The sequence below is a fragment of the Silene latifolia genome, chromosome 8 (genome assembly GCF_048544455.1).
Source record: "Silene latifolia isolate original U9 population chromosome 8, ASM4854445v1, whole genome shotgun sequence".
Taxonomy (NCBI): domain Eukaryota; kingdom Viridiplantae; phylum Streptophyta; class Magnoliopsida; order Caryophyllales; family Caryophyllaceae; genus Silene; species Silene latifolia.
Genome location: NC_133533.1, coordinates 78,925,419 through 78,937,735, shown reverse-complemented (window position 1 = coordinate 78,937,735; position 12,317 = coordinate 78,925,419). Strand labels below are relative to the sequence as shown.

The 12,317-nt window shown below is 38.5% G+C and overlaps 1 long non-coding RNA gene across 1 annotated transcript; it reads right to left on the bottom strand.

Moving 5' to 3' along the window:
• Window positions 1–216: 216 nt before the first annotated feature.
• On the bottom strand, window positions 217–2,369 carry LOC141594428 (uncharacterized). Its single transcript, XR_012522194.1, has 3 exons — window positions 2,164–2,369; window positions 550–644; window positions 217–406 (listed from the first exon to the last, which is right to left on the bottom strand). It is a non-coding gene; the product is annotated as an uncharacterized LOC141594428 (long non-coding RNA).
• Window positions 2,370–12,317: the final 9,948 nt, after the last annotated feature.

Here is a 12,317-nt window from a genome sequence, read left to right as displayed (position 1 = left end):
AACGATAACGTGGCAAAAATTGGTTAATCCCGTGGCTATTATTTACTAGCCACAAAATAATAGTATAGCTAATTTGATATTTCACGGAGGTGTTTTTCTGTCGGCCACCTGATGTTACATGTGATAATACTTAGCGCTTGCGGCGATAACGCCTATAAACCAATAAAATAAAATTGCAATGAATATAATAAAATTTTATCAACTATTCATCAAAGTGTAAACTCTATGTGTTCTATAACAGTCAATTACGTACAAATTAAACATATGAGTAATATTAACTACAAAATTTTCCAAAAAATAAAAAACGAAATACAAAAAGAATTTAGGATCATTGTTATGAGATTTTTTCTTGCGAGTTTCAAACGACACATCAAATTGCGATCAACTTTCGGCCGGCTGTCTGCTTCTGCACTAACACCAAAAAAAATATTAATTATGGTTGTCTTAAGATAAATTAGATAAATTTAATCAGACAAATTCTAACAAGATAAAGTACATTGGTGTAACAGTAATAAACAGTTTTGATATCTTAAATACAAGTTAACATACATGTTTTTCTTTGATTTCGGTACGCCTCTTTTGGACCCTGAATATTGATAATTTTTTTGAAATGTTATACCCTCCTTAGCCTTATTTCTCTTTTCCTAAGAAACAACGAGGAAAATAAGAGACATCAAGTCAGTGAGTGGGAAGTATATAAAATAAAGTCGTTATTATCTTTCAAATGGTTGTTGTAACATGTTTTTAAGATTAGAATTCATACGAATAATTTATCATAAATGATTGAGTATGAAAGTTTAACTAATGCAAAAAAAAAATAATAATAATAATAATTACACTTTTACTTGAGATTTAGAGTGTGTTTGGATACAAAAGTGGAGGAAGATAGAGAGGAGGGAAAAGGAACGAAAGAAATGGGAGTTATATCCAAACACCTACATTCTATTCCCCCTCCCCTTCCCTTCCCTAGTTTCCCCTCCCCTTCCTTTCCCTTCTATGTTTCTATCGAAAGAAACCCCATAATTTCTCTTATTAATGTATTACTATGACTATTATATTATACAACTAATCATGTAATTAAAGTAGTTGGGTCATATTCTAAGTGTGTAATGAAGTAGGGCAACATACTATATAAAATAATACGAGTGTTGGTAGAAAATTTGTATCAGTCATTCTCCTTTTTACACCCGTTGTGAAACGAAGTTTGAGTTGGTTTTGTGATATAGTTCCTTGAATTTATTTGGCTTTATTATTTTTATTATTTTGTGAAGAATATTTTATTCAAATGATAAGGACTAAATGAATTCAATTAGTCTTGTTGAAGACGGGTCGGAGTAAGTGACGGATAATGCCACTCACAAAACGGATAGGGGGGGACAAGGTGGGGGCACCCCCATGTGCTTCCCTCTCTCCTTTATTTGGGTCATTTGTGAAGGGAAATGGTATCCGTCACTCCAAAGTGACGGATACGCGCCGTCACAAATGAGATTTTGTGAAATGAATTAGGGAAAGTATTCACATTCTCTTCCAATCAGCTTAGCTCTTTTCCAAGCATTGTGTGATTTTCAATATTACCTTGGCGTCAATAAAACTATTCAGCTACAGAAATGATGGAGACTGACAACATTATTCAACTATTCATGTCTTATTCCATTCGCTAGAAATTGGCAACGTACTACTATCAAATTATCGAACAATATATAATGTCTTGAATTTATTATACAAAAACCCAAAGAGTAATCAAGGCCTATATAAGAATCAGCGTGTCTCTATTCAAATAATTCATGTACATAAAATTAAGAGAGTTTCTACGGAGAATCAGCATTATTCAGCCATTTACATTCTTATGTCAAACTAAAATATGGTGAAAAAACAAGTATGAACTAACCCAAATAGTATGACTACTACCTACACATAGATAATCAATAGCCATAATTGATGGATCAAACAACCAAATTACATTAAGAAAGAAACAGAATGAGATTAGAATGTAAAGTAATGAAATAATTAAAGAGTCACAGTTGACAATTCAAAATTCAAAATTCGCAATTCGTAATTAACAATTAGCAATTGACAATTCCCAAATTGCGATTCAGAATCGCAACTCACAATTCATAATTCACAAGTAAATTTTATTTAAATACCATAGATAGGGCGACTTACTAGTGTCTTGTAAGATCGTTGTATACCGATCGAAGATGCTTAGATGGATGAAGCCAAAGAGTGACGAAGATCGAAGGAGTAGGGTTCGGCAATTTGTCGTGTTTTTAATTTTGATAAATGCTTTTGTTTTGGCAGAGAACATGTTTGGATCGTGGTATATTTAGTACCGGGAGTGGGCTTTGTTTTTCATTTGGGTAATAAAAGAGTTTTATTAAGTTAATTTGGCTAATATAAGAGTTTCATTAAGCGTCGGATGATCTATGATAATTAGAACCCGCAAACGATGACACGAATAAAAAATACGCTACGAATCCGATATAAAATTAGTGAGTATGTCTAAATGTTTAACTAGATATTTATGTAAGTCTGTTGATATAAATAGGACACGAGATTAATTGGGTGGGGTATGGGTTGAGCACTTGAGCTCTCTAAACACGAATCTGATACGAATGACATATTTACTGAATTAGCTTTCTCTAAATCCTCCATTACAGAAATATATTATACTTTTCAAACATTGAGATGACTAGATCTGACAAACGGGTCAATCAGGTCAAGTTGGGGTTAGGTCAATTTTGGGTAAGCTGATTTCTGGGTTTGTAGATTTCGAGCCAACTATTATTAAATTATTTGTGAATAATAATCAACGAATGATTTGAGGCTTGATGACCCATTTATGTAAGTGGGTCGACACGAATACGACACAAAGTTTAATTGGATTGGGTTTGGGTTGAGTGGTTTATGACCCGTTTACTTCTGACACGCATCTAATCTACTTGTGAGGTCTAATAATAATTAGTTACTTTGTTTCTTCTTTTGGGCAGTAGGAGTTTTATAAAGCGTGGAATAGTCTTATAATAACTAATGTAATAGCCATCATCCCATTTTTATTGTCTCCTTCCCTTCAAAAGTTTATCCCACAATTATTGTCCAATTTTTAAATTTCTTAAAAAAAAAAATTGTAAACCCCCTAATATTGCCCTAGATAATATGGTTACTACATTTTTCATCCCAATGATATTACCCTCATTCCCTTTAATTCAAAAGGTAAGATTATTATTTCATCATCTTTCTTAAACTATCCCAATATGGAGATAGGACAACAATAATGGGGAATAACTAACTTTAATATCATATAATTTATGAGTTATAATGATCTTATATATTTTTCACAAGCCTTTTATACTTACATTAATACTCTTGGTGCATATGCACTTTCATATATAACTCTATACTTATTTTATCGTTCTAAGTAACGGAATTTTGATGTGATTATACGACATGGTATTGAACATAGCTTAATGTTAATGAATAAACTTTGATTAATCATATTTAAAAGATTACAATTTAATTAATGGCTTTAAGAAGTAATAAGCAACTATGTTATTTAATTCATGGTAGCAAGTAATAATTAGTCACAAAAGTGATTTAACGTGGCTAAAAGTAATTATTAGTCACGGATGTGGCTTAATTCGTGGCTAAATCAATCATTAGCCACGTCCGTGGCCTAGTTCATGGCTAAAAGTAATTATTAGCCACGACCGTGGCTTAATTCGTGGCTAAAGCAATTATTTGCCACAGATATATTTTTTCCGTGGCTTAGTTTTTCATACCAATAATTTTTGAACTAGAAATCTTTTTTTCCCATGGCGAAGTGAATTTTTGCCACGAATTACGAATTTCCGTGGCATAATTCGTGGCCCAAGTGACAATTTGTTGTAGTGAGACACGAGGCGGAATTGGAATGGTGGACTGAAGTTTTCGAAAATAGAAATTTTCAAAAAGATTCGTTTGTCGCTTTAATGGGCGGCTTCCGAAGATAGAAATCTCCGCAAGTCGATCAGTTAAAAAGGGTTGTCTTAAGATTATTTGCAAAAGACGGTTTGAGTTTGAGTCGGCTCGGAAAACAGTACATCGTTTCCCAAGACGGTTTTGAAATTCAAAATTGTATGTTTTGAAAATCGAGTTTGAAATGTTTGAAGAGATCTCGGGGACGCTGCATGGTCCTCGGGATCCCGAAAGTGTCTCGAGAAAAGGGTGTGCGCTTTTCTCGGGTTTTGAAAGAAAGCCATTGTCGGCGCGAAACGGGTTAAAATCCCTGTCTAGACGCAGCGATTATAACGGCGTAAAAAGGTGATTTGAAATGGTTATACAAAACCAGGTTTGAAAATCGTCATTACGACGGCCTAGAAAGGCGTGTTGAAATGGTTATACAAAACCGAGTTTGAAAATCGTCATTACGACGGCCTAGAAAGGCGTGTTCAAATGGTTATATAAAACCGAGTTTGAAAATCGTCATTACGACGGTCTAGAAAGGCGTGCAACGGTCGGCGAAATACCGAGGTTTGAAACGGCCATTATAACGGCGCAAAAAGGTGTTTTTGAAAGTTTGAAAATGACACGGAAGGACTTATGATCAAGTAGCACATAAGCATTCGCAGTTCATTATATTATGCATTATGCTGACACGGGTTTTGGCTTAAATAGGGTGGGTTACACACCAAGCAATCAAACCCTGATTTGCGAGAAGGATACCAATCCAAACAAAATGTGTAAGGAGGGTGCCCTAGCCTCGTGCTCGAAAGTGATGAAAGCTCTTTGACGAAACAGAAATGTGTAACGTCAACGGTATGCTTGACTCAATCGGGATTCGAAACGCGGGGATGAGAAAACTCACGCCGACGAGACGAGCCAATTGGTCGGAAAGGGTTAGGTTGTGGGCCCGGAGAGGGAACCCGACCGTGATCGTAATATCAATTAATGCATTTCAACTAAAACCTCGTTCGAGTCTCACCATCTAGGGATCACAAAGACGTAAGTGTCCTAGTTTTCCTCAGCGGAGTCGCCAATCTGTGGACATGGGCTACGTCTCGGTATGTGGATTTGGGCCACCTACCAATCCGTAGTCACGGGCCACCTGCACGCCAAGCCAAACTGTGGACATGCAGCGGTCTTTTGAAAGCCACGCTCGGCGGCGTAAAGATGCTTTCGACCGGATCGTTTTAGATCGGTCGGTTTCGTCTCGGTAAGGGTCTCGAAACGATTAGAGATGTTCGGAGTCGCCACCAAGCATTTGTGGGATGCCTGGAACCCGTTCAAATTCCACTTTATACCTCGGTCTAATCGAAGCACAAAGCAGCGTTTGACATAGGTACTAAAGATAAGGAAATCGTCCCTCTTTAGCATCCTATCTCTAGAATGACTCTCGTACGCCCGGATAAGGTCGTCCACTATCCAAAGTTTCTGAGTAAGAGGTGAAGGTACGTATTGGGAAGCCCTTTAATCAGACACCCAATCCCGCCCACGTTTAGCGGCCTCTACTGATCGATCTTGGTTGGTTGAATGCAAAAGTTGATAAAACGGTTTAAATGCATGAATGCGCATCCAATGATTTAAACTTAACATGTGAGAGCTTTCAAAGTCGGTTGATTTAATCCAAGTATCAAGTATAAGATGTCGAGTTGGATTAATGGTTGATTTGCATGCAAGACGGAAATTAAACATCCATTTACCGTATTAGGTTTAGGGTGCATAACATGATCCACTTGTCTTAGTAAGGCATTTTGCAAATATGGTTTTGGATAATCAAGTAGTCATCTGATCCGTCCTATATTCGGGTTAACCGGAGTTGGGATCGTCCTAGACTAATGCTGGAAGGGAACAGGCCCTGTACCAGACGGCTATATGAGGCGCGAGCCAGCCGGCGGTGTAAGGGGCCTCCCTCTGGTTTTGAAAATGAGAAATGGAGAGCCTGTTTAGGCGCGGGTTAGCCCACGGTTTATGTGCCGTGTTCTGACCTTTTATAAAACGTGTTGAAAATGGGTGTTTGAACCCGGTTTGATTTGAAGGGGTCGTTTAGACCGCATTTGTGATTTGAAGAACTAGACTCGAATAATCACCATTATTTTGATAATATTCGGCGTCGGGTTCGATTTGACAAACTTGACATGAATAGTTTTGAAAATGATTATGGACTAATTGTTTTAAGTCCATTTGAATGTTATTAGTCGGTACTCATCATCGTACTCAGGTTAAAATCCGGCATGGTATGTAGAACCAAGGATGACTTTGTGTTGGTGACTAATATGTTTGTTTGAAAATGTAAAGAAATGAAATAAAAGGCTTTAAAATACCTTTTGGATTTCATTAACCAAATATTATCACCGAAACACGGATTTAACCGTCTTGGTATGAGGAACCAAGGGTGAAAAATGCTTTATGGTTAAAACAAGTGAAATAAAATAAAAATGGTTCGAAAATACTCGAAATGGTGAAAACCGATTACAAATATGAAATATGGATTAAAGGCAAATGACGAGAACAAACACGGTTGATCTCTGGTCTGAATACCCCATTTAGGCGCGGGCTAGTTGGCGACCTAAGGGGCTTTTGCCTCAGACCAAAAATCAGTTTTGGCTCGTTTATTCCATGTTTTGGTTCATGTTATGCATGTTTTAGCATGTTAGAGTCATGAAACAAATGAAAACATAATAAAAGAGGATTTTTACACCCTCATACTTACATGTTTGGTTATGGCGAGTGACCGACGTAAGTGTAACAACTCGTTTGATCGGAAAAAACTCGGTTTAAAACCGTTTTGGTAAGTAAAAGAGTGTTTTAAAAGTTTAGTGATGGTGTAGTGGTCAAAGTGGTCGGTCAAGTGATTTAATGCACAATGACGGTACCAAACAATGTGTAAGGCTCGTGTTTACGATCGGTAGGTCGTAAATACGCGTCGGGTTGTGACTTAAGAAGTCGAGTCGAGAATTTTAAGGGAGAAAAGAGGGGGCGGACACTCGCGTAACTCTCAAATGGGTGGCATTTGAGGGGTATTTATAGGAGAATGAGTGGTTGTGTGAGTTTTGAGCGACGTGGCCACTTGGGCTGCTCAAAGAGGCGCGAGCCACGTCGCGGGTCTTCGAGCTGTGTGTTGTCTTTCACAACAAACGCAATCATGATTTGTTCTATCCTAGGTTTTGTAGTCACATGTTTGGTACTTGACCATTCATGAATCCGGGAAAACTTAAGGTAGATGGTTTGAAATGTTTTGTTTTTTGTGGTCGACTCGGTTTGACTCGTTGTTGGAGTCAGGATTTGAATTTTTGAGTCGGTTTTTGGTCCGGTGTCGGTTTTGACTCTAGTTAGTGTCATTGCGACCCCGTCGTCGTGCATTAAACACTCCAGGTATTTTTGAAATGTTTATAAATGTTTTATTTTCAAAATCGTTTTAAGTTTTCCGACGTAAAGTTGTACACAAACTGTCGATCAAACGCCGCGATTCCAAAACATGTTGTAGTCCGATAATCATCGGGTGTTTGTTGGAGTCTCAGCAGATACTGGGTATCTACACCGCTTGACCCGAAACAGACCCGACCAACGAACCCGAAACAGACCCGGAATCCGAAATGACCCGGCCCGACCCGAGCTAACCCGAAAATTTGAGAAATCCGAAATTACCTGACCCGAATTGGCCCGACCCAAACCCGACCCGTTAACCCGATTTGCCAGGTCTAGTTGAAAGTGGAACAAGCTGCGTTTTACTTATGGGAAGCGACAGGTGAGTGGTGGGATAAGGTTAAGTTCAGTGCTGATACTGTCGTTTCGTACCAAAAATAAAATAGCTAAGTACTACTAACAGAAGTCAGCGGTAAGTAGGGTCGATCTCCACAGGGAGGTGGTGTACTATCTATTTGTCTATTTATCTGTCTAATGTCACGATGGGGGTTGAATTGATTGTGAACTAACTAGAGACTAAAGCGAGGGAAATGAAAAAGAGAAATTAACAAAAGGAGAAGGGTAGTATGCTAAGAGTCGGTCCACCGTGGCAGCTATCAGATCTTATACTATCGTGAATACTGAGGTGATTAAACTATTGATAAGAAGAGCTATGGTCGTCACCTTTCGGTCCTTCAACCGCCCTAGAGCGTAAACAGCTTAACTTTCGCCCTCACTGCAATACCCTATTGTAATTAAGCAAGCCTTCCCTTCCAATCTTTCGATCTAGGTCGGGGTTGACTAGATTTATGGTCTCCTGCATGCATTCATTCGACCGGATAACAATTAAATTGCCTAATACAATTCCTATCGCAAGTCTAACCTATTCAAGTCAGTTAAAACATCGCTACCACGGCTTCCCTAATCCTAACATACTACGGGGAATTAGCTACTCATAATAAAATAAGCAATGATAATAATTTAAGAAGAAATAAGCATTAAAAGAGAATAAGGGAAGAAGAATTACTGAAATTAATCCGGAATTAAAAGAACAGTAGCAAAAGTAGCAGTGTAAAAGTAATGTAAGGAAAGTAATTAGAGAGAAGAAGCCCCTAATCTCATCTCTCGTCTTCCTATTTATAGGAAAAGCGAGTTTATAAAACCTAATAACGAATTAAAGCTCAAAAGCCCAACCCGTCAATGAATCCACTCGATCGAGTAGCTAAATCACTCGATCGAGTAAACTTGGCTCAAAACCTGCTCGATCGACTAAGAATGTGCTCGATCGAGTAAGGCTATATGAAGAACTGGTCGATCGAGTAAACTAACCACTCGATCGACTTATTTAAGGACCTAAAACCACTCGATCGAGTGGGAAACTACTCGATCAAGTGGATCTTGACTTCAGCAGCTCATCATTCTCGTTAATTGAATTTGACTTGTCCTTTTAGCGCCCGAAACACCTTCACGCATCCCAAGACAGCAATATTCCCCGCTCCAAATCATCTCTTCCTCCAAATGCATGCTAAACGGACGGTAAATGGCTTGATTTCGCTACTTTCTGGTTCATTCCTGCAAATAAGACAAAATACACCAAGGTAGCATATTCGGGGCATTTCGTAGCATAAAACCAAGATAAAAGCATAGAAATACGTGCATAAAATAGGCTAAAAAGAATATATAAAATGCACGTATCAAATCTCCCCAAACCAAACCTTTACTCGTCCTCGAGTAAACTGAAATGCAACTAAAGAACGGAAAAAGATAACTCAGAGCTAGCTACAAATGCCCACTTAAGCCAATTTAATGCAAACAAACTAACACCTATAGCAAATAGTCAAATGCAAACGAGTTATAGGATGTTTATAATAAAGCTGAACCGTCGACCTTGCAAGACCTTTAATGATGGACTCTCACGGGTCACTCTTCTCTCATGAAGCAAAGGGTGAACATATATATGTAAGAGAGAAAGAAGAATAGTCGCTCACCTAGACTACGACCCACATAAACATGCATGCAACTAATATGATAGACAATTCTAGCTACCAAACGTACATTCCAACCAAACGAGGTCCTGTCACAGCCGAGGGCTTACAAAAATATGGTAAAGTGAGGCAATGGGTAAGAAAAGGCAAAACAATTATGGGAATGTGGAGGTATAGGTGATCAAGCTAGTACCTAAACAAAACCATATGAAGCATCCATTTCCAACTCAATTATGAATTTAAGCACAATGCCCTTCATTTGGCACAAAATCTCACCAAACCAAACTGAACATACTCCTCAAATGATATAAGATAGAACATAGTAGCAGAAACCGTCAACAAACAACATCTTTTTTTTTTTACTTTTTCTTCAAATTTTTTTTTTCTATTTATTCGAATTCCTTTTTTTCAACTTCTCTTTTTTCCTTCTTTTTCACGTCTTTTTTCCATCATCCTCCTTTCCTTCTTAAATTACCAACTCCAAGACAACAGATACAAGCCAAACTTGATACAATAGACAATATACCGCAGAAACAATCTAAACTAGCTTGACAAGGCAGGCTAAATTTGGATGTAGCTAAGGGGCAACTGGCAAATTTGGCTAATGTGGAGTTTATGGGTAAAAATGAAAGAAAGGGAAAATGTAAGCCCCTCCCTGCATGTGACACCAACCACTAACCCGAATGTATGACGGCAAAAAGCAATTGAATTTCATATATGTGCAAATTGATGAACATGTTATGCAAGGAGTAACTACTCACAATCCTACATGAAACCGGTCATAAATGACACCAGTTTATAAGGCTCTAATTCTTAGAAATTATAAGTAGGTTGCCAAAATTTCAGGTCAAGTCTATTCGTTCAGCTAAATTTTAACATTAACTCGTAGACATGCAAAAAGACGAAGCTAATAAGATTAATAGTTCAATGCAAGGCTTAAGCAAAAAGACAGATATAGTGCAATTTCATCATTGAAATCCAACGTTCCGACTCAACCTATATGCTAAAATAAACGTGAAATTTTTGAATTTTTCTAATTTTTCAAATTTTTATTGAATTTTTTTGAAGTTTAACGAGAATAAACAACAATGCAAACATAAATTAAACATGATAACAGAAATGTAATAAAAACAAGATGCAGACACAGATATGGATGCATAACACCTCCCCAAACCAAACTGTACAATGCCCCCATTGTACCAAAACATGGAAAGGAAATGCAAACTGAAGGAGAAAGAGAGTAAATGCGGAAAAACTCACAAAATAGCGCGAATAAAGGGACCTCCCCAAACCGACCATGAAATGGGAGGTTGCTAAAGTCCCGGAAAACCGTCTCAGGAAGCTAATCCAAGTCAACACGAGTGAATGGGCATCTAAAACTGCTCGATCGAATGGTACTGTGGTCGATCGAGTGGTTTTCTTTCTGCAGGTGGTCGATCGAGAGAAATAGTAGCTCGATCGAGAGGAATTCTCAGAAAAAGTACTCGATCGAGTGGAAAAACCACTCGATCGAGCGATCCTCAGCGTGTACCTGCAAAACACAATGAAAAACAGCCCGTAAACTAACTAGACAAGCAAACTGATAAAGTCTATGGTATAAAAAACCATTTATTACAACTGAAATTAAATAAAAAGCAAAATAAAATCGCCGGGTTGCCTCCCGGGTAGCGCTAGCTTCAGTCAGGTCCCAGCTCGACCTTCTTTTCTTCAAGCTCCTTTCAAACGAATCATAATCAAAACAAATTTCAAAGCGCGCAAACTTCAAATAGGCGCGCATGTGCTACACAAAAAAGTAAGTAGCACCAAAGTGGAATAGCAAAGTAGGAAATAAGAATGTGTAAACATTTAAGTCTAACAAATTTCCTATGGGCGCTCCTAAATTTATCCACAAAATATAGGAGCGCGGGAGCAATTGTCAATAAAGTAGGGCTCCATTTCAGATTAACGAAATTAAAATGATAAGGACGGTGAAAAATCGTCAAATTATACGACCTACTAGGAAGGGGTAAAGCATTGGGATGCGCAGCAAAAGTCAACTGAGGCAATTTACTATTAAAACAAACAATAAATAAATTATCGTTTACTACCTCGTGTCGGTCACTCTCAATGACGGAATCATCGACAAAGGAACATATTACCTCTTCCGCGCTAGGAGCAATTACCGACTCAGCTGCCTCTTTGACACCCTTCTTAGTGGAATTCGTCCCGTAAATCGCAGCCTCAAGTGCATCCAACTCGGCTTTGAATAGGGAAGATTCACCGTATCCATTATCGTCATCGAAATCGTCATCAAAATCAAACCCAAATGACGAACCAAAACTCCCAATGGCCAAACTACTCGATCGAGTAGAATCTTCATTCGATCAAGCAGTTTCCTCCTGATTTCCACTCGATCGAGTAGAATGTTCACTCGATCGAGCACTTTCTCCTGGAAAATCACTCGATCGACCGATATTAGTCACTCGATCGAGTGATTCCTCCTGTACAGCGCTGAAATCCTCGTGTGGGGTAGTGAAATGTGATAGAAACTCGTCATCGAGTCATAGAAGTCGTCCTCGGATTGGGCAACGCGTTTCCTCAAGGGAAAACCGCTCTCAAGAAGAAGGTATACCTATTCTTCTTACATCTCACCGTTAGGCGAGCGATGCGTGACTCACTCGGGATTCGAGCGTCCATATATCTATCACTCTCTTGCATTTGGGATACAAGCGTCCCCATTAAACATGTCACTCCGCGATTTCTTCGATCTCTATCTCACCGCTAACTGAGCAACTACAGACTCGAGCTTATCAACTCGCGAGACATATTCTTGTGCTTGGAATGCAAGTGTTTCCATCAAGGATTTCAGCTCCGCAATCTCTTCTTCTTGTATATCAGGAGGATCTTGTTGCGGCGGCCATTGATAGGGTGGATGTGATGGCACAACTACAGCTGCATTGTGCTCAGCAGAACCAC